Consider the following 20,000-nt stretch of genomic DNA (forward strand, 5'->3'; position numbering starts at 1 on the left):
AATTTGACATTCAAAATGCATTTGTAATTAACAAATGCTACTTAGTATGGCTGCTGAGATTCCTGGGCTCAGTCTCAAGTAGAGGAGGAGAATGACGGATAGAGAAAGAGAGAACAGGCAGGCATCCTAAAGATTTTGATGTGCCAGTTCCTGACTCACCCTGAGCAACACTGGTTTCAAGCTTTTAGTAAATTTTCTGAAAAATAAAACAACCATGTGGTCGTAGTCGGCAGAATTTGAAACTGCGCGGGGAGACCCCAATGGATTTCTAGTCCATCGCCTTAACCACTCGGCCACGACTACCTCTCATGCAATGTGATGTTTTCACAAAAGTTTCTCTATGGGTTGAGCTACTTCATTTCAGGCTGTGAGGATGACTGAAGTAATATTGTATCAGAGATGATTTCCATGGGAAGTTAATCCTGACCACAGTGACCTGCGTTAATGATTTTTAAAATATAACTTGGAGAATGCTTTATACTTGGTATAGTTTTGGGTTTGTAAAATGTCAGTACTGACATCTAAGTTTATCAAAAGTGTCATCCTTCGAGCCGAAATTGAACCAGCGACCTAAAGATTTCTGTACCAATCTCCTCTACAGTCCTTCGCTCTATCAGCTGAGCTATCGAAGGATTCCATGATCATACAACTGTGATATTATGTGCTATTAAAATGATTGAGTGTTAATTTTAAACATTATCAACTTTCCAAGCAAAATGAAAAATGATTTGACTACACAAAAGAGATTCAACTACTTATTCCTGTGTTGCTTTATCACACAAATTGTCATGTTTAATAATTTGGAAAATATCACTAATAGTTTGACTTATATTTGTGCAATTACTATCAACTGTCTACAGAGCTAGTTTGGAAAACACTTTCAATAGATTTTTTAGTGTAGCCAAACTTACACCAAGATTAGAGATGCTTGAGCCTGTCAAACCTTCTACACTCTTTTAAATTTTGCTTGTTTTGTAAACTAATCAAGTGTTCCAGGAATGATGGGGATATTCCATTGTTTGTTCTGATTTGACAATTCATTTTGGACAATGAGCAGCCCTTTTGAGCTAGTGAAGATAATTGTGCTACATGAGAGTATGCACAGACAATTATTTTTCTTTTTTTTCATTAAAGCACAATTTTTAATAAAGGAGAGGTTAATGATATAATAATTAGCACTGAAAGTCATCTGACACGATTTGAAAGTAAAATGTTGTGCATTGAAAGTAACCAAAGCTCTTTTTACTTTGAGTGGACATCATTTTCTTTCAAATGAATTTGATATTTTGCTAAATGTACAAAACTTTCTTACAAATTTGACATTCAAAATGCATTTGTAATTAATAAATGCTTCTTAGTATGGCTGCTGAGATTCCTGGGTTCAGTCTCAAGTAGAGGAGGAGAATGACGGATAGAGAAAGAGAGAACAGGCAGGCATACTAAAGATTTTGATGTGCCAGTTCCTGACTCACCCTGAGCAACACTGGTTTCAAGCTTTTAGTAAATTTTCTGAAAAATAAAACAAACATATGGTCATAGTCGGCAGGATTTGAACCTGCACGGGGAGACCCCAATGGATTTCTAGTCCATCGCCTTAACCACTCAGCCAAGACTACCTCTCATGCAATGTGATGTTTTCACAAAAGTTTCTCTATGGGTTGAGCTACTTCATTTCAGGCTGTGAGGATGACTGAAGTAATATTGTATCAGAGATGATTTCCATGGGAAGTTAATCCTGACCACAGTGACCTGCGTTAATGATTTTTAAAATATAACTTGGAGAATGCTTTATACTTGGTATAGTTTTGGGTTTGTAAAATGTCAGTACTGACATCTAAGTTTATCAAAAGCTTCATATTTCGAGCCGGAATTGAACCAGCGACCTAAAGGATTTCTGTACCAATCTCCTCGACAGTCCTCCGCTCTACCAGCTGAGCTATCGAAGGATTCCATGATCGTACAACTGTGATATTACGTGCTATTAAAATGATTGAGTGTTAATTTTAAACATTATCAACTTTCCAAGCAAAATGAAAAATGATTTGTCTACACAAAAGAGATTCAACTACTTATTCCTGTGTTGCTTTATCACACAAATTGTCATGTTTAATCATTTGGAAAATATCACTAATAGTTTGACTTATATTTGTGCAATTACTATCAACTGGCTACAGAGCTAGTTTGGAAAGCACTTTCAATAGATTTTTTAGTGTAGCCAAACTTACATCAAGATTAGAGATGCTTAAACCTATCAAACCTTCTACAATCTTTTAAATTTTGCTTGTTTTGTAAACTAATCAAGTGTTCCAGGAATGATGGGGATATTCCATTGTTTGTTCTGATTTGACAATTCATTTTGGACAATGAGCGGCCCTTTTGAGCTAGTGAAGATAATTGTGCTACATGAGAGTATGCACAGACAATTATTTTTCTTTTTTTGCATTAAAGCACAATTTTTAATAAAGGAGAGGTTAATGATATAATAATTAGCACTGAAAGTTTTCTGACTCGATTTGAAAGTAAAATGTTGTGCATTGAAAGTAACCAAAGCTCTTTTTACTTTGAGTGGACATCATTTTCTTTCAAATGAATATAATATTTTGCTAAATGTACAAAACTTTCTTACAAATTTGACATTCAAAATGCATTTGTAATTAATAAATGCTACTTAGTATGGCTGCTGAGATTCCTGGGCTCAGTCTCAAGTAGAGGAGGAGAATGACGGATAGAGAAAGAGAGAACAGGCAGGCATCCTAAAGATTTTGATGTGCCAGTTCCTGACTCACCCTGAGCAACACTGGTTTCAAGCTTTTAGTAAATTTTCTGAAAAATACAACAATTATGTGGTCGTAGTCGGCAAGATTTGAACCTGCGCGGGGAGACCCCAATGGATTTCTAGACCATCGCCTTAACCACTCGGCCACGACTACCTCTCATGCAATGTGATGTTTTCACAAAAGTTTCTCTATGGGTTGAGCTACTTCATTTCAGGCTGTGAGGATGACTGAAGTAATATTGTATCAGAGATGATTTCCATGGGAAGTTAATCCTGACCACAGTGACCTGCGTTAATGATTTTTAAAATATAACTTGGAGAATGCTTTATACTTGGTATAGTTTTGGGTTTGTAAAATGTCAGTACTGACATCTAAGTTTATCAAAAGTGTCATCCTTCGAGCCGGAATTGGACCAGCGACCTAAGGATTTCTGTACCAATCTCCTCTACAGTCCTTCGCTCTATCAGCTGAGCTATCAAAGGATTCCATGATCATACAACTGTGATATTATGTGCTATTAAAATGATTGAGTGTTAATTTTAAACATTATCAACTTTCCAAGCAAAATGAAAAATGATTTGACTACACAAAAGAGATTCAACTACTTATTCCTGTGTTGCTTTATCACACAAATTGTCATGTTTAATAATTTGGAAAATATCACTAATAGTTTGACTTATATTTGTGCAATTACTATCAACTGTCTACAGAGCTAGTTTGGAAAACACTTTCAATAGATTTTTTAGTGTAGCCAAACTTACACCAAGATTAGAGATGCTTGAGCCTGTCAAACCTTCTACACTCTTTTAAATTTTGCTTGTTTTGTAAACTAATCAAGTGTTCCAGGAATGATGGGGATATTCCATTGTTTGTTCTGATTTGACAATTCATTTTGGACAATGAGCAGCCCTTTTGAGCTAGTGAAGATAATTGTGCTACATGAGAGTATGCACAGACAATTATTTTTCTTTTTTTTCATTAAAGCACAATTTTTAATAAAGGAGAGGTTAATGATATAATAATTAGCACTGAAAGTCATCTGACACGATTTGAAAGTAAAATGTTGTGCATTGAAAGTAACCAAAGCTCTTTTTACTTTGAGTGGACATCATTTTCTTTCAAATGAATTTGATATTTTGCTAAATGTACAAAACTTTCTTACAAATTTGACATTCAAAATGCATTTGTAATTAATAAATGCTTCTTAGTATGGCTGCTGAGATTCCTGGGTTCAGTCTCAAGTAGAGGAGGAGAATGACGGATAGAGAAAGAGAGAACAGGCAGGCATACTAAAGATTTTGATGTGCCAGTTCCTGACTCACCCTGAGCAACACTGGTTTCAAGCTTTTAGTAAATTTTCTGAAAAATAAAACAAACATATGGTCATAGTCGGCAGGATTTGAACCTGCGCGGGGAGACCCCAATGGATTTCTAGTCCATCACCTTAACCACTCAGCCACGACTACCTCTCATGCAATGTGATGTTTTCACAAAAGTTTCTCTATGGGTTGAGCTACTTCATTTCAGGCTGTGAGGATGACTGAAGTAATATTGTATCAGAGATGATTTCCATGGGAAGTTAATCCTGACCACAGTGACCTGCGTTAATGATTTTTAAAATATAACTTGGAGAATGCTTTATACTTGGTATAGTTTTGGGTTTGTAAAACGTCAGTACTGACATCTAAGTTTATCAAAAGCTTCATATTTCGAGCCGGAATTGAACCAGCGACCTAAAGGATTTCTGTACCAATCTCCTCGACAGTCCTCCGCTCTACCAGCTGAGCTATCGATGGATTCCATGATCGTACAACTGTGATATTACGTGCTATTAAAATGATTGAGTGTTAATTTTAAACATTATCAACTTTCCAAGCAAAATGAAAAATGATTTGTCTACACAAAAGAGATTCAACTACTTATTCCTGTGTTGCTTTATCACACAAATTGTCATGTTTAATCATTTGGAAAATATCACTAATAGTTTGACTTATATTTGTGCAATTACTATCAACTGGCTACAGAGCTAGTTTGGAAAGCACTTTCAATAGATTTTTTAGTGTAGCCAAACTTACATCAAGATTAGAGATGCTTGAGCCTATCAAACCTTCTACAATCTTTTAAATTTTGCTTGTTTTGTAAACTAATCAAGTGTTCCAGGAATGATGGGGATATTCCATTGTTTGTTCTGATTTGACAATTCATTTTGGACAATGAGCGGCCCTTTTGAGCTAGTGAAGATAATTGTGCTACATGAGAGTATGCACAGACAATTATTTTTCTTTTTTTGCATTAAAGCACAATTTTTAATAAAGGAGAGGTTAATGATATAATAATTAGCACTGAAAGTCTTCTGACTCGATTTGAAAGTAAAATGTTGTGCATTGAAAGTAACCAAAGCTCTTTTTACTTTGAGTGGACATCATTTTCTTTCAAATGAATTTAATATTTTGCTAAATGTACAAAACTTTCTTACAAATTTGACATTCAAAATGCATTTGTAATTAATAAATGCTACTTAGTATGGCTGCTGAGATTCCTGGGCTCAGTCTCAAGTAGAGGAGGAGAATGACGGATAGAGAAAGAGAGAACAGGCAGGCATCCTAAAGATTTTGATGTGCCAGTTCCTGACTCACCCTGAGCAACACTGGTTTCAAGCTTTTAGTAAATTTTCTGAAAAATATAACAATTATGTGGTCGTAGTCGGCAGGATTTGAACCTGTGCGGGTAGACCCCAATGGATTTCTAGACTATCGCCTTAACCACTCGGCCACGACTACCTCTCATGCAATGTGATGTTTTCACAAAAGTTTCTCTATGGGTTGAGCTACTTCATTTCAGGCTGTGAGGATGACTGAAGTAATATTGTATCAGAGATGATTTCCATGGGAAGTTAATCCTGACCACAGTGACATGCGTTAATGATTTTTAAATTATAACTTGGAGAATGCTTTATACTTGGTATAGTTTTGGGTTTGTAAAATGTCAGTACTGACATCTTAGTTTATCAAAAGCATCATTCTGCGAGCCGGAATTGAACCAGCGACCTAAGGTTTTCTGTACCAATCTCCTCTACAGTCCTCCGCTCTACCAGCTAAGCTATCGAAGGCTTCCATGATCAGCCAACTGTGATATTACGTGCTATTAAAATGATTGAGTGTTAATTTTAAACATTATCAACTTTCCAAGCAAAATGAAAAATGATTTGACTACACAAAAGAGATTCAACTACTTATTCCTGTGTTGCTTTATCACACAAATTGTCATGTTTAATCATTTGGAAAATATCACTAATAGTTTGACTTATATTTGTGCAATTACTATCAACTGGCTACAGAGCTAGTTTGGAAAGCACTTTCAATAGATTTTTTAGTGTAACCAAACTTACATCAAGATTAGAGATGCTTGAGCCTATCAAACCTTCTACACTCTTTCAAATTTTGCTTGTTTTGTAAACTAATCAAGTGTTCCAGGAATGATGGGGATATTCCATTGTTTGTTCTGATTTGACAATTCATTTTGGACAATGAGCGGCCCTTTTGAGCTAGTGAAGATAATTGTGCTACATGAGAGTATGCACAGACAATTATTTTTCTTTTTTTGCATTAAAGCACAATTTTTTATAATTGTGCTTTTTCTTTTTTTGCATAAAGCACAATTTTTAATAAAGGAGAGGTTAATGATATAATAATTAGCACTGAAAGTCATCTGACACGATTTGAAAGTAAAATGTTGTGCATTGAAAGTAAACAAAGCTCTTTTTACTTTGAGTGGACCTCATTTTCTTTCAAATGAATTTGATATTTTGCTAAATGTACAAAACTTTCTTACAAATTTGACATTCAAAATGCATTTGTAATTAACAAATGCTACTTAGTATGGCTGCTGAGATTCCTGGGCTCAGTCTCAAGTAGAGGAGGAGAATGACGGATAGAGAAAGAGAGAACAGGCAGGCATCCTAAAGATTTTGATGTGCCAGTTCCTGACTCACCCTGAGCAACACTGGTTTCAAGCTTTTAGTAAATTTTCTGAAAAATAAAACAACCATGTGGTCGTAGTCGGCAGAATTTGAAACTGCGCGGGGAGACCCCAATGGATTTCTAGTCCATCGCCTTAACCACTCGGCCACGACTACCTCTCATGCAATGTGATGTTTTCACAAAAGTTTCTCTATGGGTTGAGCTACTTCATTTCAGGCTGTGAGGATGACTGAAGTAATATTGTTTCAGAGATGATTTCCATGGGAAGTTAATCCTGACCACAGTGACCTGCGTTAATGATTTTTAAAATATAACTTGGAGAATGCTTTATACTTGGTATAGTTTTGGGTTTGTAAAATGTCAGTACTGACATCTAAGTTTATCAAAAGCGTCATCCTTCGAGCCGGAATTGAACCAGCAACCTAAGGATTTCTGTACCAATCTCCTCTACAGTCCTCCGCTCTACCAGCTGAGCTATCGAAGGATTCCATGATCGTACCACTGTGATATTACATGCTATTAAACTGATTGAGTGTTAATTTTAAACATTATCAACTTTCCAAGCAAAATGAAAAATGATTTGACTACACAAAAGAGATTCAACTACTTATTCCTGTGTTGCTTTATCACACAAATTGTCATGTTTAATCATTTGGAAAATATCACTAATAGTTTGACTTATATTTGTGCAATTACTATCAACTGGCTACAGAGCTAGTTTGGAAAGCACTTTCAATAGATTTTTTAGTGTAGCCAAACTTACATCAAGATTAGAGATGCTTGAGCCTATCAAACCTTCTACACTCTTTTACATTTTGCTTGTTTTGTAAACTAATCAAGTGTTCCAGGAATGATGGGGATATTCCATTGTTTGTTCTGATTTGACAATTCATTTTGGACAATGAGCGGCCCTTTTGAGCTAGTGAAGATAATTGTGCTACATGAGAGTATGCACAGACAATTATTTTTCTTTGTTTGCATTAAAGCACAATTTTTAATAAAGGAGAGGTTAATGATATAATAATTAGCACTGAAAGTCATCTGACACGATTTGAAAGTAAAATGTTGTGCATTGAAAGTAAACAAAGCTCTTTTTACTTTGAGTGGACATCATTTTCTTTCAAATGAATTTGATATTTTGCTAAATGTACAAAACTTTCTTACAAATTTGACATTCAAAATGCATTTGTAATTAATAAATGCTACTTAGTATGGCTGCTGAGATTCCTGGGCTCAGTCTCAAGTAGAGGAGGAGAATGACGGATAGAGAAAGAGAGAACAGGCAGGCATCCTAAAGATTTTGATGTGCCAGTTCCTGACTCACCCTGAGCAACACTGGTTTCAAGCTTTTAGTAAATTTTCTGAAAAATAAAAAAACCATGTGGTCGTAGTCAGTAGTATTTGAATCTGCGCGATGGATTTCTAGTCCATCGCATTAACCACTCGGCCACGACTACCTCTCATGCAATGTTATTTTTTTACAAAAGTTTCTCTATGGGTTGAGCTACTTCATTTCAGGCTGTGAGGATGACTGAAGTAATATTGTATCACAGATGATTTCCATGGGAAATTAATCCTGACCACAGTGACCTGCGTTAATGATTTTTAAAATATAACTTGGAGAATGCTTTATACTAGGTATAGTTTTGGGTTTGTAAAATGTCAGTACTGACATCTAAGTTTATCAAAAGACCATCCTTCGAGACGGAATTAAACCAGCGACCTAAGGATTTCTGTACCAATCTCCTCTACAGTCCTCCGCTTTACCAGCTGAGCTTTCGAAGGATTCCCTGATCATACAGCTGTGATATTACGTGCTATTAAAATGATTGAATGTTAATTTTAAACATTATCAACTTTCCAAGCAAAATGAAAAATGATTTGACTACACAAAAGAGATTCAACTACTTATTCCTGTGTTGCTTTATCACACAAATTGTCATGTTTAATCATTTGGAAAATATCACTAATAGTTTGACTTATATTTGTGCAAATACGATCAACTGGCTACAGAGCTAATTTGGAAAGCACTTTCAATAGATTTTTTAGTGTAGCCAAACTTACATCATGATTAGAGATGCTTGAGCCTATCAAACCTTCTACACTCTTTTAAATTTTGCTTGTTTTGTAAACTAATCAAGTGTTCCAAGAATGATGGGGATATTCCATTGTTTGTTCTGATTTGACAATTCATTTTGGACAATGAGCGGCCCTTTTGAGCTAGTGAAGATAATTGTGCTACATGAGAGTATGCACAGACAATTATTTTTCTTTGTTTGCATTAAAGCACAATTTTTAATAAAGGAGAGGTTAATGATATAATAATTAGCACTGAAAGTCATCTGACACGATTTGAAAGTGAAATGTTGTGCATTGAAAGTAACCAAAGCTCTTTTTACTTTGAGTGGACATCATTTTCTTTCAAATGAATTTGATATTTTGCTAAATGTACAAAACTTTCTTACAAATTTGACATTCAAAATGCATTTGTAATTAATAAATGCTACTTAGTATGACTGCTGAGATTCCTGGGCTCAGTCTCAAGTAGAGGAGGAGAATGACGGATAGAGAAAGAGAGAACAGGCAGGCATCCTAAAGATTTTGATGTGCCAGTTCCTGACTCACCCTGAGCAACACTGGTTTCAAGCTTTTAGTAAATTTTCTGAAAAATGAAACAACCATGTGGTCGTAGTCAGCAGGATTTGAACCTGCACGGGGAGACCCCAATGGAGTTCTAGTCCATCGCCTTAACCACTCGGCCACGACTACCTCTCATGTGATGTGATGTTTACACAAAAGTTTCTCTATGGGTTGAGCTACTTCATTTCAGGCTGTGAGGATGACTGAAGTAATATTGTTTCAGAGATGATTTCCATGGGAAGTTAATCCTGACCACAGTGACCTGCGTTAATGATTTTTAAAATATAACTTGGAGAATGCTTTATACTTGGTATAGTTTTGGGTTTGTAAAATGTCAGTACTGACATCTAAGTTTATCAAAAGCGTCATCCTTCGAGCCGGAATTGAACCAGCAACCTAAGGATTTCTGTACCAATCTCCTCTACAGTCCTCCGCTCTACCAGCTGAGCTATCGAAGGATTCCATGATCGTACCACTGTGATATTACATGCTATTAAACTGATTGAGTGTTAATTTTAAACATTATCAACTTTCCAAGCAAAATGAAAAATGATTTGACTACACAAAAGAGATTCAACTACTTATTCCTGTGTTGCTTTATCACACAAATTGTCATGTTTAATCATTTGGAAAATATCACTAATAGTTTGACTTATATTTGTGCAATTACTATCAACTGGCTACAGAGATAGTTTGGAAAAGCACTTTCAATAGATTTTTAGTGTAGCCAAACTTACATCAAGATTAGAGATGCTTGAGCCTATCAAACCTTCTACACTCTTTTAAATTTTGCTTGTTTTGTAAACTAATCAAGTGTTCCAGGAATGATGGGGATATTCCATTGTTTGTTCTGATTTGACAATTCATTTTGGACAATGAGCGGCCCTTTTGAGCTAGTGAAGATAATTGTGCTACATGAGAGTATGCACAGACAATTATTTTTCTTTGTTTGCATTAAAGCACAATTTTTAATAAAGGAAAGGTTAATGATATAATAATTAGCACTGAAAGTCATCTGACACGATTTGAAAGTAAAATGTTGTGCATTGAAAGTAAACAAAGCTCTTTTTACTTTGAGTGGACATCATTTTCTTTCAAATGAATTTGATATTTTGCTAAATGTACAAAACTTTCTTACAAATTTGACATTCAAAATGCATTTGTAATTAATAAATGCTACTTAGTATGGCTGCTGAGATTCCTGGGCTCAGTCTCAAGTAGAGGAGGAGAATGATGGATAGAGAAAGAGAGAACAGGCAGGCATCCTAAAGATTTTGATGTGCCAGTTCCTGACTCACCCTGAGCAACACTGGTTTCAAGCTTTTAGTAAATTTTCAGAAAAATAAAACAACCATGTGGTCTTATCGGCAGGATTTGAACCTGCGCGGGGAGACCCCAATGGATTTCTAGTCCATCACCTTAACCACTCGGCCACGACTACCTCTCATGCAATGTGATGTTTTCACAAAAGTTTCTCTATGGGTTGAGCTACTTCATTTCAGGCTGTGAGGATGACTGAAGTAATATTGTATCAGAGATGATTTCCATGGGAAATTAATCCTGACCACAGTGACCTGCGTTAATGATTTTTAAAATATAACTTGGAGAATGCTTTATACTTGGTATAGTTTTGGGTTTGTAAAATGTCAGTACTGACATCTAAGTTTATCAAAAGCGTCATCCTTCGAGCCGGAATTGAACCAGCAACCTAAGGATTTCCGTACCAATCTCCTCTACAGTCCTCCGCTCTACCAGCTGAGCTATCGAAGGATTCCATGATCGCACATCTGTGATATTACATGCTATTAAAATGATTGAGTGTTAATTTTAAACATTATCAACTTTCCAAGCAAAATGAAAAATGATTTGACTACACAAAAGAGATTCAACTACTTATTCCTGTGTTGCTTTATCACACAAATTGTCATGTTTAATCATTTGGAAAATATCACTAATAGTTTTACTTAAATCTGTGCAATTACTATCAACTGGCTACAGAGCTAGTTTGGAAAGCACTTTCAATAGATTTTTTTAGTGTAGCTAAACTTACATCAAGATTAGAGATGCTTGAGCCTATCAAACCTTCTACACTCTTTTAAATTTTGCTTGTTTTGTAAACTAATCAAGTGTTCCAGGAATGATGGGGATATTCCATTGTTTGCTCTGATTTGACAATTCATTTTGGACAATGAGCGGCCCTTTTGAGCTAGTGAAGATAATTGTGCTACATGAGAGTATGCACAGACAATTATTTTTCTTATTTTGCATTAAAGCACAATTTTTAATAAAGGAGAGGTTAATGATATAATAATTAGCACTGAAAGTCATCTGACACGATTTGAAAGTAAAATGTTGTGCATTGAAAGTAAACAAAGCTCTTTTTACTTTGAGTGGACATCATTTTCTTTCAAATGAATTTGATATTTTGCTAAATGTACAAAACTTTCTTACAAATTTGACATTCAAAATGCATTTGTAATTAATAAATGCTACTTAGTATGGCTGCTGAGATTCCTGGGCTCAGTCTCAAGTAGAGGAGGAGAATGATGGATAGAGAAAGAGAGAACAGGCAGGCATCCTAAAGATTTTGATGTGCCAGTTCCTGACTCACCCTGAGCAACACTGGTTTCAAGCTTTTAGTAAATTTTCAGAAAAATAAAACAACCATGTGGTCTTATCGGCAGGATTTGAACCTGCGCGGGGAGACCCCAATGGATTTCTAGTCCATCACCTTAACCACTCGGCCACGACTACCTCTCATGCAATGTGATGTTTTCACAAAAGTTTCTCTATGGGTTGAGCTACTTCATTTCAGGCTGTGAGGATGACTGAAGTAATATTGTATCAGAGATGATTTCCATGGGAAATTAATCCTGACCACAGTGACCTGCGTTAATGATTTTTAAAATATAACTTGGAGAATGCTTTATACTTGGTATAGTTTTGGGTTTGTAAAATGTCAGTACTGACATCTAAGTTTATCAAAAGCGTCATCCTTCGAGCCGGAATTGAACCAGCAACCTAAGGATTTCCGTACCAATCTCCTCTACAGTCCTCCGCTCTACCAGCTGAGCTATCGAAGGATTCCATGATCTTCCACCTGTGATATTACGTGCTATTAAAATGATTGAGTGTTAATTTTAAACATTATCAACTTTCCAAGCAAAATAAAAAATGATTTGACTACACAAAAGAGATTCAACTACTTATTCCTGTGTTGCTTTATCACACAAATTGTCATGTTTAATCATTTGGAAAATATCACTAATAGTTTGACTTATATTTGTGCAATTACTATCAACAGGCTACAGAGCTAGTTTGGAAAGCACTTTCAATAGATTTTTTTAGTGTAGCCAAACTTACATCAAGATTAGAGATGCTTGAGCCTATCAAACCTTCTACACTCTTTTAAATTTTGCTTGTTTTGTAAACTAATCAAGTGTTCCAAGAATGATGGGGATATTCCATAGTTTGCTCTGATTTGACAATTCATTTTGGACAATGAGCGGCCCTTTTGAGCTAGTGAAGATAATTGTGCTACATGAGAGTATGCACAGACAATTATTTTTCTTTTTTTGCATTAAAGCACAATTTTTAATAAAGGAGAGGTTAATGATATAATAATTAGCACTGAAAGTCATCTGACACGATTTGAAAGTAAAATGTTGTGCATTGAAAGTAACCAAAGCTCTTTTTACTTTGAGTGGACATCATTTTCTTTCAAATGAATTTGATATTTTGCTAAATGTACAAAACTTTCTTACAAATTTGACATTCAAAATGCATTTGTAATTAATAAATGCTACTTAGTATGGCTGCTGAGATTCCTGGGCTCAGTCTCAAGTAGAGGAGGAGAATGACGGATAGAGAAAGAGAGAACAGGCAGGCATCCTAAAGATTTTGATGTGCCAGTTCCTGACTCACCCTAAGCAACACTGGTTTCAAGCTTTTAGTAAATTTTCTGAAAAATAAAACAACCATGTGGTCGTAGTCGGCAGGATTTGAACCTGCGCGGGAATACCCCAATAGATTTACTAGTCTATCACCTTAACCTCTCGGCCACGACTACCTCTCACGCAATGTGATGTTTTCACAAAAGCTTCTCTATGGGTTGAGCTACTTCATTTCAGGCTGTGAGGATGACTGAAGTAATATTGTATCAGAGATGATTTCCATGGGAAGTTAATCCTGACCACAGTGACCTGCGTTAATGATTTTTAAAATATAACTTGGAGAATGCTTTATACTTGGTATAGTTTTGGGTTTGTAAAATGTCAGTACTGACATCTAAGTTTATCAAAAGCGTCATCCTTCGAGCCGGAATTGAACCAGCAACCTAAGGATTTCTGTACCAATCTCCTCTACAGTCCTCCGCTCTACCAGCTGAGCTATCGAAGGATTGCATGATCGTACAACTGTGATATTACATGCTATTAAACTGATTGAGTGTTAATTTTAAACATTATCAACTTTCCAAGCAAAATGAAAAATTATTTGACTACACAAAAGAGATTCAACTACTTATTCCTGTGTTGCTTTATAACACAAATTGTCATGTTTAATCATTTGGAAAATATCACTAATAGTTTGACTTATATTTGTGCAATTACTATCAACTGGCTACAGAGCTAGTTTGGAAAGCACTTTCAATAGATTTTTTAGTGTAGCCAAACTTACATCAAGATTAGAGATGCTTGAGCCTGTCAAACCTTCTACACTCTTTTAAATTTTGCTTGTTTTGTAAACTAATCAAGTGTTCCAGGAATGATGGGGATATTCCATTGTTTGTTCTGATTTCACAATTCATTTTGGACAATGAGCGGCCCTTTTGAGCTAGTGAAGATAATTGTGCTACATGAGAGTATGCACAGACAATAATTTTTCTTTTTTTGCATTAAAGCACAATTTTTAATAAAGGAGAGGTTAATGATATAATAATTAGCACTAAAAGTCATCTGACACGATTTGAAAGTAAAATGTTGTGCATTGAAAGTAACCAAAGCTCTTTTTACTTTGAGTGGACATCATTTTCTTTCAAATGAATTTGATATTTTGCTAAATGTACAAAACTTTCTTACAAATTTGACATTCAAAATGCATTTGTAATTAATAAATGCTACTTAGTATGGCTGCTGAGATTCCTGGGCTCAGTCTCAAGTAGAGGAGGAGAATGACGGATAGAGAAAGAGAGAACAGGCAGGCATCCTAAAGATTTTGATGTGCCAGTTCCTGACTCACCCTGAGCAACACTGGTTTCAAGCTTTTAGTAAATTTTCTGAAAAATAAAACAACCATGTGGTCGTAGTCGGCAGGATTTGAACCTGCGCGGGAATACCCCTATAGATTTCCAGTCTATCACCTTAACCACTCGGCCACGACTACCTCTCGCGCAATGTGATGTTTTCACAAAAGCTTCTCTATGGGTTGAGCTACTTAATTTCAGGCTGTGAGGATGACTGAAGTAATATTGTATCAGAGATGATTTCCATGGGAAGTTAATCCTGACCACAGTGACCTGCGTTAATGATTTTTAAAATATAACTTGGAGAATGCTTTATACTTGGTATAGTTTTGGGTTTGTAAAATGTCAGTACTGACATCTAAGTTTATCAAAATCATCATCCTTCGAGCCAGAATTGAACCAGCGACCTAAGGATTTCCGTACCAATCTCCTCTACAGTCCTCCGCTCTACCAGCTGAGCTATCGAAGGATTCCATGACCGTCCAACTGTGATATTACATGCTATTAAAATGATTGAGTGTTAATTTTAAACATTATCAACTTTCCAAGCAAAATAAAAAATGATTTGACTACACAAAAGAGATTCAACTACTTATTCCTGTGTTGCTTTATCACACAAATTGTCATGTTTAATCATTTGGAAAATATCACTAATAGTTTGACTTATATTTGTGCAATTACTATCAACTGGCTACAGAGCTAGTTTGGAAAGCACTTTCAATAGATTTTTTAGTGTAGCCAAACTTACATCAAGATTAGAGATGCTTGAGCCTATCAAACCTTCTACACTCTTTTAAATTTTGCTTGTTTTGTAAACTAATCAAGTGTTCCAGGAATGATGGGGATATTCCATTGTTTGTTCTGATTTGACAATTCATTTTGGACAATGAGCGGCCCTTTTGAGCTAGTGAAGATAATTGTGCTACATGAGAGTATGCACAGACAATTATTTTTCTTTTTTTGCATTAAAGCACAATTTTTAATAAAGGAGAGGTAAATGATATAATAATTAGCACTGAAAGTCATCTGACACGATTTGAAAGTAAAATGTTGTGCATTGAAAGTAACCAAAGCTCTTTTTACTTTGAGTGGACATCATTTTCTTTCAAATGAATTTGATATTTTGCTAAATGTACAAAACTTTCTTACAAATTTGACATTCAAAATGCATTTGTAATTAATAAATGCTACTTAGTATGGCTGCTGAGATTTCTGGGCTCAGTCTCAAGTAGAGGAGGAGAATGACGGATAGAGAAAGAGAGAACAGGCAGGCATCCTAAAGATTTTGATGTGCCAGTTCCTGACTCACCCTGAGCAACACTGGTTTCAAGCTTTTAGTAAATTTTCTGAAAAATAAAACAACCATGTGGTCGTAGTTGGCAGGATTTGAACCTGCGCGGGAATACCCCAATAGATTTCTAGTCTATCACCTTAACCACTCGGCCACGACTACCTCTCACGCAATGTGATGTTTTCACAAAAGCTTCTCTATGGGTTGAGCTACTTAATTTCAGGCTGTGAGGATGACTGAAGTAATATTGTATCAGAGATGATTTCCATGGGAAGTTAATCCTGACCACAGTGACCTGCGTTAATGATTTTTAAAATATAACTTGGAGAATGCTTTATACTTGGTATAGTTTTGGGTTTGTAAAATGTCAGTACTGACATCTAAGTTTATCAAAATCATCATCCTTCGAGCCGGAATTGAACCAGCGACCTAAGGATTTCCGTACCAATCTCCTCTACAGTCCTCCGCTCTACCAGCTGAGCTATCGAAGGATTCCATGATCGTCCAACTGTGATATTACATGCTATTAAAATGATTGAGTGTTAATTTTAAACATTATCAACTTTCCAAGCAAAATAAAAAATGATTTGACTACACAAAAGAGATTCAACTACTTATTCCTGTGTTGCTTTATCACACAAATTGTCATGTTTAATCATTTGGAAAATATCACTAATAGTTTGACTTATATTTGTGCAATTACTATCAACTGGCTACAGAGCTAGTTTGGAAAGCACTTTCAATAGATTTTTTAGTGTAGCCAAACTTACATCAAGATTAGAGATGCTTGAGCCTATCAAACCTTCTACACTCTTTTAAATTTTGCTTGTTTTGTAAACTAATCAAGTGTTCCAGGAATGATGGGGATATTCCATTGTTTGTTCTGATTTGACAATTCATTTTGGACAATGAGCGGCCCTTTTGAGCTAGTGAAGATAATTGTGCTACATGAGAGTATGCACAGACAATTATTTTTCTTTTTTTGCATTAAAGCACAATTTTTAATAAAGGAGAGGTTAATGATATAATAATTAGCACTGAAAGTCATCTGACACGATTTGAAAGTAAAATGTTGTGCATTGAAAGTAACCAAAGCTCTTTTTACTTTGAGTGGACATCATTTTCTTTCAAATGAATTTGATATTTTGCTAAATGTACAAAACTTTCTTACAAATTTGACATTCAAAATGCATTTGTAATTAATAAATGCTACTTAGTATGGCTGCTGAGATTCCTGGGCTCAGTCTCAAGTAGAGGAGGAGAATGACGGATAGAGAAAGAGAGAACAGGCAGGCATCCTAAAGATTTTGATGTGCCAGTTCCTGACTCACCCTGAGCAACACTGGTTTCAAGCTTTTAGTAAATTTTCTGAAAAATAAAACAACCATGTGGTCGTAGTCGGCAGGATTTGAACCTGCGCGGGAATACCCCAATAGATTTCTAGTCTATCACCTTAACCACTCGGCCACGACTACCTCTCACGCAATGTGATGTTTTCACAAAAGCTTCTCTATGGGTTGAGCTACTTAATTTCAGGCTGTGAGGATGACTGAAGTAATATTGTATCAGAGATGATTTCCATGGGAAGTTAATCCTGACCACAGTGACCTGCGTTAATGATTTTTAAAATATAACTTGGAGAATGCTTTATACTTGGTATAGTTTTGGGTTTGTAAAATGTCAGTACTGACATCTAAGTTTATCAAAAGCATCATCCTTCGAGCCGGAATTGAACCAGCGACCTAAGGATTTCCATACCAATCTCCTCTACAGTCCTCCGCTCTACCAGCTGAGCTATCGAAGGATTCCATGATCATACAGCTGTGATATTACGTGCTATTAAAATGATTGAGTGTTAATTTTAAACATTATCAACTTTCCAAGCAAAATAAAAAATGATTTGACTACACAAAAGAGATTCAACTACTTATTCCTGTGTTGCTTTATCACACAAATTGTCATGTTTAATCATTTGGAAAATATCACTAATAGTTTGACTTATATTTGTGCAATTACTATCAACTGGCTACAGAGCTAGTTTGGAAAGCACTTTCAATAGATTTTTTTAGTGTAGCCAAACTTACATCAAGATTAGAGATGCTTGAGCCTATCAAACCTTCTACACTCTTTTAAATTTTGCTTGTTTTGTAAACTAATCAAGTGTTCCAAGAATGATGGGGATATTCCATTGTTTGCTCTGATTTGACAATTCATTTTGGACAATGAGCGGCCCTTTTGAGCTAGTGAAGATAATTGTGCTACATGAGAGTATGCACAGACAATTATTTTTCTTTTTTTGCATTAAAGCACAATTTTTAATAAAGGAGAGGTTAATGATATAATAATTAGCACTGAAAGTCATCTGACACGATTTGAAAGTAAAATGTTGTGCATTGAAAGTAACCAAAGCTCTTTTTACTTTGAGTGGACATCATTTTCTTTCAAATGAATTTGATATTTTGCTAAATGTACAAAACTTTCTTACAAATTTGACATTCAAAATGCATTTGTAATTAATAAATGCTACTTAGTATGGCTGCTGAGATTCCTGGGCTCAGTCTCAAGTAGAGGAGGAGAATGACGGATAGAGAAAGAGAGAACAGGCAGGCATCCTAAAGATTTTGATGTGCCAGTTCCTGACTCACCCTGAGCAACACTGGTTTCAAGCTTTTAGTAAATTTTCTGAAAAATAAAACAACCATGTGGTCGTAGTCGGCAGGATTTGAACCTGCGCGGGAATACCCCAATAGATTTCTAGTCTATCACCTTAACCACTCGGCCACGACTACCTCTCACGAAATGTGATGTTTTCACAAAAGCTTCTCTATGGGTTGAGCTACTTAATTTCAGGCTGTGAGGATGACTGAAGTAATATTGTATCAGAGATGATTTCCATGGGAAGTTAATCCTGACCACAGTGACCTGCGTTAATGATTTTTAAAATATAACTTGGAGAATGCTTTATACTTGGTATAGTTTTGGGTTTGTAAAATGTCAGTACTGACATCTAAGTTTATCAAAATCATCATCCTTCGAGCCGGAATTGAACCAGCGACCTAAGGATTTCCGTACCAATCTCCTCTACAGTCCTCCACTCTACCAGCTGAGCTATCGAAGGATTCCATTATCGTCCAACTGTGATATTACATGCTATTAAAATGATTGAGTGTTAATTTTAAACATTATCAACTTTCCAAGCAAAATAAAAAATGATTTGACTACACAAAAGAGATTCAACTACTTATTCCTGTGTTGCTTTATCACACAAATTGTCATGTTTAATCATTTGGAAAATATCACTAATAGTTTGACTTATATTTGTGCAATTACTATCAACTGGCTACAGAGCTAGTTTGGAAAGCACTTTCAATAGATTTTTTAGTGTAGCCAAACTTACATCAAGATTAGAGATGCTTGAGCCTATCAAACCTTCTACACTCTTTTAAATTTTGCTTGTTTTGTAAACTAATCAAGTGTTCCAGGAATGATGGGGATATTCCATTGTTTGTTCTGATTTGACAAATCATTTTGGACAATGAGCGACCCTTTTGAGCTAGTGAAGATAATTGTGCTACATGAGAGTATGCACAGACAATTATTTTTCTTTTTTTGCATTAAAGCACAATTTTTAATAAAGGAGAGGTTAATGATATAATAAATAGGACTGAAAGTCATCTGACACGATTTGAAAGTAAAATATTGTGCATTGAAAGTAACCAAAGCTCTTTTTACTTTGAGTGGACATCATTTTCTTTCAAATGAATTTGATATTTTGCTAAATGTACAAAACTTTCTTACAAATTTGACATTCAAAATGCATTTGTAATTAGTAAATGCTACTTAGTATGGCTGCTGAGATTCCTGGGCTCAGTCTCAAGTAGAGGAGGAGAATGATGGATAGAGAAAGAGATAACAGGCAGGCATCCTAAAGATTTTGATGTGCCAGTTCCTGACTCACCCTGAGCAACACTGGTTTCAAGCTTTTAGTAAATTTTCTGAAAAATAAAACAACCATGTGGTCGTAGTCGGCAGGATTTGAACATGCGCGGGGAGACCCCAATGGATTTCTA

The 20,000-nt window shown here is 35.5% G+C and overlaps 26 non-coding genes across 26 annotated transcripts in view; all 26 read right to left on the bottom strand.

Moving 5' to 3' along the window:
• Positions 1-221: 221 nt before the first annotated feature.
• On the bottom strand, positions 222-303 carry TRNAS-AGA (transfer RNA serine (anticodon AGA)). Its single transcript has one exon. It is a non-coding gene; the product is annotated as a tRNA-Ser (tRNA).
• Positions 304-1,534: 1,231 nt separating this feature from the next.
• On the bottom strand, positions 1,535-1,616 carry TRNAS-AGA (transfer RNA serine (anticodon AGA)). The gene has a single exon. It is a non-coding gene; the product is annotated as a tRNA-Ser (tRNA).
• A 239-nt stretch (positions 1,617-1,855) lies between these two features.
• TRNAD-GUC (transfer RNA aspartic acid (anticodon GUC)) lies at positions 1,856-1,946 on the bottom strand. Its single transcript is given in 2 exon segments — positions 1,856-1,892; positions 1,910-1,946. It is a non-coding gene; the product is annotated as a tRNA-Asp (tRNA).
• A 902-nt stretch (positions 1,947-2,848) lies between these two features.
• On the bottom strand, positions 2,849-2,930 carry TRNAS-AGA (transfer RNA serine (anticodon AGA)). The gene has a single exon. It is a non-coding gene; the product is annotated as a tRNA-Ser (tRNA).
• A 239-nt stretch (positions 2,931-3,169) lies between these two features.
• TRNAY-GUA (transfer RNA tyrosine (anticodon GUA)) lies at positions 3,170-3,259 on the bottom strand. The gene is given in 2 exon segments: positions 3,170-3,205; positions 3,223-3,259. It is a non-coding gene; the product is annotated as a tRNA-Tyr (tRNA).
• A 902-nt stretch (positions 3,260-4,161) lies between these two features.
• Positions 4,162-4,243, bottom strand: TRNAS-AGA (transfer RNA serine (anticodon AGA)). Its single transcript has one exon. It is a non-coding gene; the product is annotated as a tRNA-Ser (tRNA).
• A 1,232-nt stretch (positions 4,244-5,475) lies between these two features.
• TRNAS-AGA (transfer RNA serine (anticodon AGA)) lies at positions 5,476-5,557 on the bottom strand. Its single transcript has one exon. It is a non-coding gene; the product is annotated as a tRNA-Ser (tRNA).
• Positions 5,558-6,830: 1,273 nt separating this feature from the next.
• On the bottom strand, positions 6,831-6,912 carry TRNAS-AGA (transfer RNA serine (anticodon AGA)). Its single transcript has one exon. It is a non-coding gene; the product is annotated as a tRNA-Ser (tRNA).
• A 239-nt stretch (positions 6,913-7,151) lies between these two features.
• Positions 7,152-7,241, bottom strand: TRNAY-GUA (transfer RNA tyrosine (anticodon GUA)). The gene is given in 2 exon segments: positions 7,152-7,187; positions 7,205-7,241. It is a non-coding gene; the product is annotated as a tRNA-Tyr (tRNA).
• A 2,203-nt stretch (positions 7,242-9,444) lies between these two features.
• TRNAS-AGA (transfer RNA serine (anticodon AGA)) lies at positions 9,445-9,526 on the bottom strand. The gene has a single exon. It is a non-coding gene; the product is annotated as a tRNA-Ser (tRNA).
• A 239-nt stretch (positions 9,527-9,765) lies between these two features.
• On the bottom strand, positions 9,766-9,855 carry TRNAY-GUA (transfer RNA tyrosine (anticodon GUA)). The gene is given in 2 exon segments: positions 9,766-9,801; positions 9,819-9,855. It is a non-coding gene; the product is annotated as a tRNA-Tyr (tRNA).
• An 898-nt stretch (positions 9,856-10,753) lies between these two features.
• On the bottom strand, positions 10,754-10,839 carry TRNAS-AGA (transfer RNA serine (anticodon AGA)). Its single transcript has one exon. It is a non-coding gene; the product is annotated as a tRNA-Ser (tRNA).
• Positions 10,840-11,077: 238 nt separating this feature from the next.
• TRNAY-GUA (transfer RNA tyrosine (anticodon GUA)) lies at positions 11,078-11,167 on the bottom strand. Its single transcript is given in 2 exon segments — positions 11,078-11,113; positions 11,131-11,167. It is a non-coding gene; the product is annotated as a tRNA-Tyr (tRNA).
• An 899-nt stretch (positions 11,168-12,066) lies between these two features.
• TRNAS-AGA (transfer RNA serine (anticodon AGA)) lies at positions 12,067-12,152 on the bottom strand. Its single transcript has one exon. It is a non-coding gene; the product is annotated as a tRNA-Ser (tRNA).
• A 238-nt stretch (positions 12,153-12,390) lies between these two features.
• Positions 12,391-12,480, bottom strand: TRNAY-GUA (transfer RNA tyrosine (anticodon GUA)). Its single transcript is given in 2 exon segments — positions 12,391-12,426; positions 12,444-12,480. It is a non-coding gene; the product is annotated as a tRNA-Tyr (tRNA).
• Positions 12,481-13,383: 903 nt separating this feature from the next.
• Positions 13,384-13,466, bottom strand: TRNAT-AGU (transfer RNA threonine (anticodon AGU)). The gene has a single exon. It is a non-coding gene; the product is annotated as a tRNA-Thr (tRNA).
• Positions 13,467-13,705: 239 nt separating this feature from the next.
• TRNAY-GUA (transfer RNA tyrosine (anticodon GUA)) lies at positions 13,706-13,795 on the bottom strand. Its single transcript is given in 2 exon segments — positions 13,706-13,741; positions 13,759-13,795. It is a non-coding gene; the product is annotated as a tRNA-Tyr (tRNA).
• A 902-nt stretch (positions 13,796-14,697) lies between these two features.
• TRNAS-GGA (transfer RNA serine (anticodon GGA)) lies at positions 14,698-14,779 on the bottom strand. Its single transcript has one exon. It is a non-coding gene; the product is annotated as a tRNA-Ser (tRNA).
• Positions 14,780-15,018: 239 nt separating this feature from the next.
• Positions 15,019-15,108, bottom strand: TRNAY-GUA (transfer RNA tyrosine (anticodon GUA)). The gene is given in 2 exon segments: positions 15,019-15,054; positions 15,072-15,108. It is a non-coding gene; the product is annotated as a tRNA-Tyr (tRNA).
• Positions 15,109-16,010: 902 nt separating this feature from the next.
• On the bottom strand, positions 16,011-16,092 carry TRNAS-AGA (transfer RNA serine (anticodon AGA)). Its single transcript has one exon. It is a non-coding gene; the product is annotated as a tRNA-Ser (tRNA).
• A 239-nt stretch (positions 16,093-16,331) lies between these two features.
• On the bottom strand, positions 16,332-16,421 carry TRNAY-GUA (transfer RNA tyrosine (anticodon GUA)). Its single transcript is given in 2 exon segments — positions 16,332-16,367; positions 16,385-16,421. It is a non-coding gene; the product is annotated as a tRNA-Tyr (tRNA).
• A 902-nt stretch (positions 16,422-17,323) lies between these two features.
• TRNAS-AGA (transfer RNA serine (anticodon AGA)) lies at positions 17,324-17,405 on the bottom strand. The gene has a single exon. It is a non-coding gene; the product is annotated as a tRNA-Ser (tRNA).
• Positions 17,406-17,644: 239 nt separating this feature from the next.
• Positions 17,645-17,734, bottom strand: TRNAY-GUA (transfer RNA tyrosine (anticodon GUA)). Its single transcript is given in 2 exon segments — positions 17,645-17,680; positions 17,698-17,734. It is a non-coding gene; the product is annotated as a tRNA-Tyr (tRNA).
• Positions 17,735-18,637: 903 nt separating this feature from the next.
• Positions 18,638-18,719, bottom strand: TRNAS-AGA (transfer RNA serine (anticodon AGA)). Its single transcript has one exon. It is a non-coding gene; the product is annotated as a tRNA-Ser (tRNA).
• Positions 18,720-18,958: 239 nt separating this feature from the next.
• TRNAY-GUA (transfer RNA tyrosine (anticodon GUA)) lies at positions 18,959-19,048 on the bottom strand. The gene is given in 2 exon segments: positions 18,959-18,994; positions 19,012-19,048. It is a non-coding gene; the product is annotated as a tRNA-Tyr (tRNA).
• A 902-nt stretch (positions 19,049-19,950) lies between these two features.
• TRNAS-AGA (transfer RNA serine (anticodon AGA)) overlaps positions 19,951-20,000 on the bottom strand; it is an 82-nt gene continuing 32 nt past the window's right edge. The window contains exon 1 of the tRNA in view: positions 19,951-20,000. This exon is cut by the window's right edge and continues 32 nt beyond it. This is a non-coding gene — a tRNA (tRNA-Ser).

Source organism: Pseudophryne corroboree, chromosome 4 (assembly GCF_028390025.1).
Source record: "Pseudophryne corroboree isolate aPseCor3 chromosome 4, aPseCor3.hap2, whole genome shotgun sequence".
Taxonomy (NCBI): Eukaryota; Metazoa; Chordata; class Amphibia; order Anura; family Myobatrachidae; genus Pseudophryne; species Pseudophryne corroboree.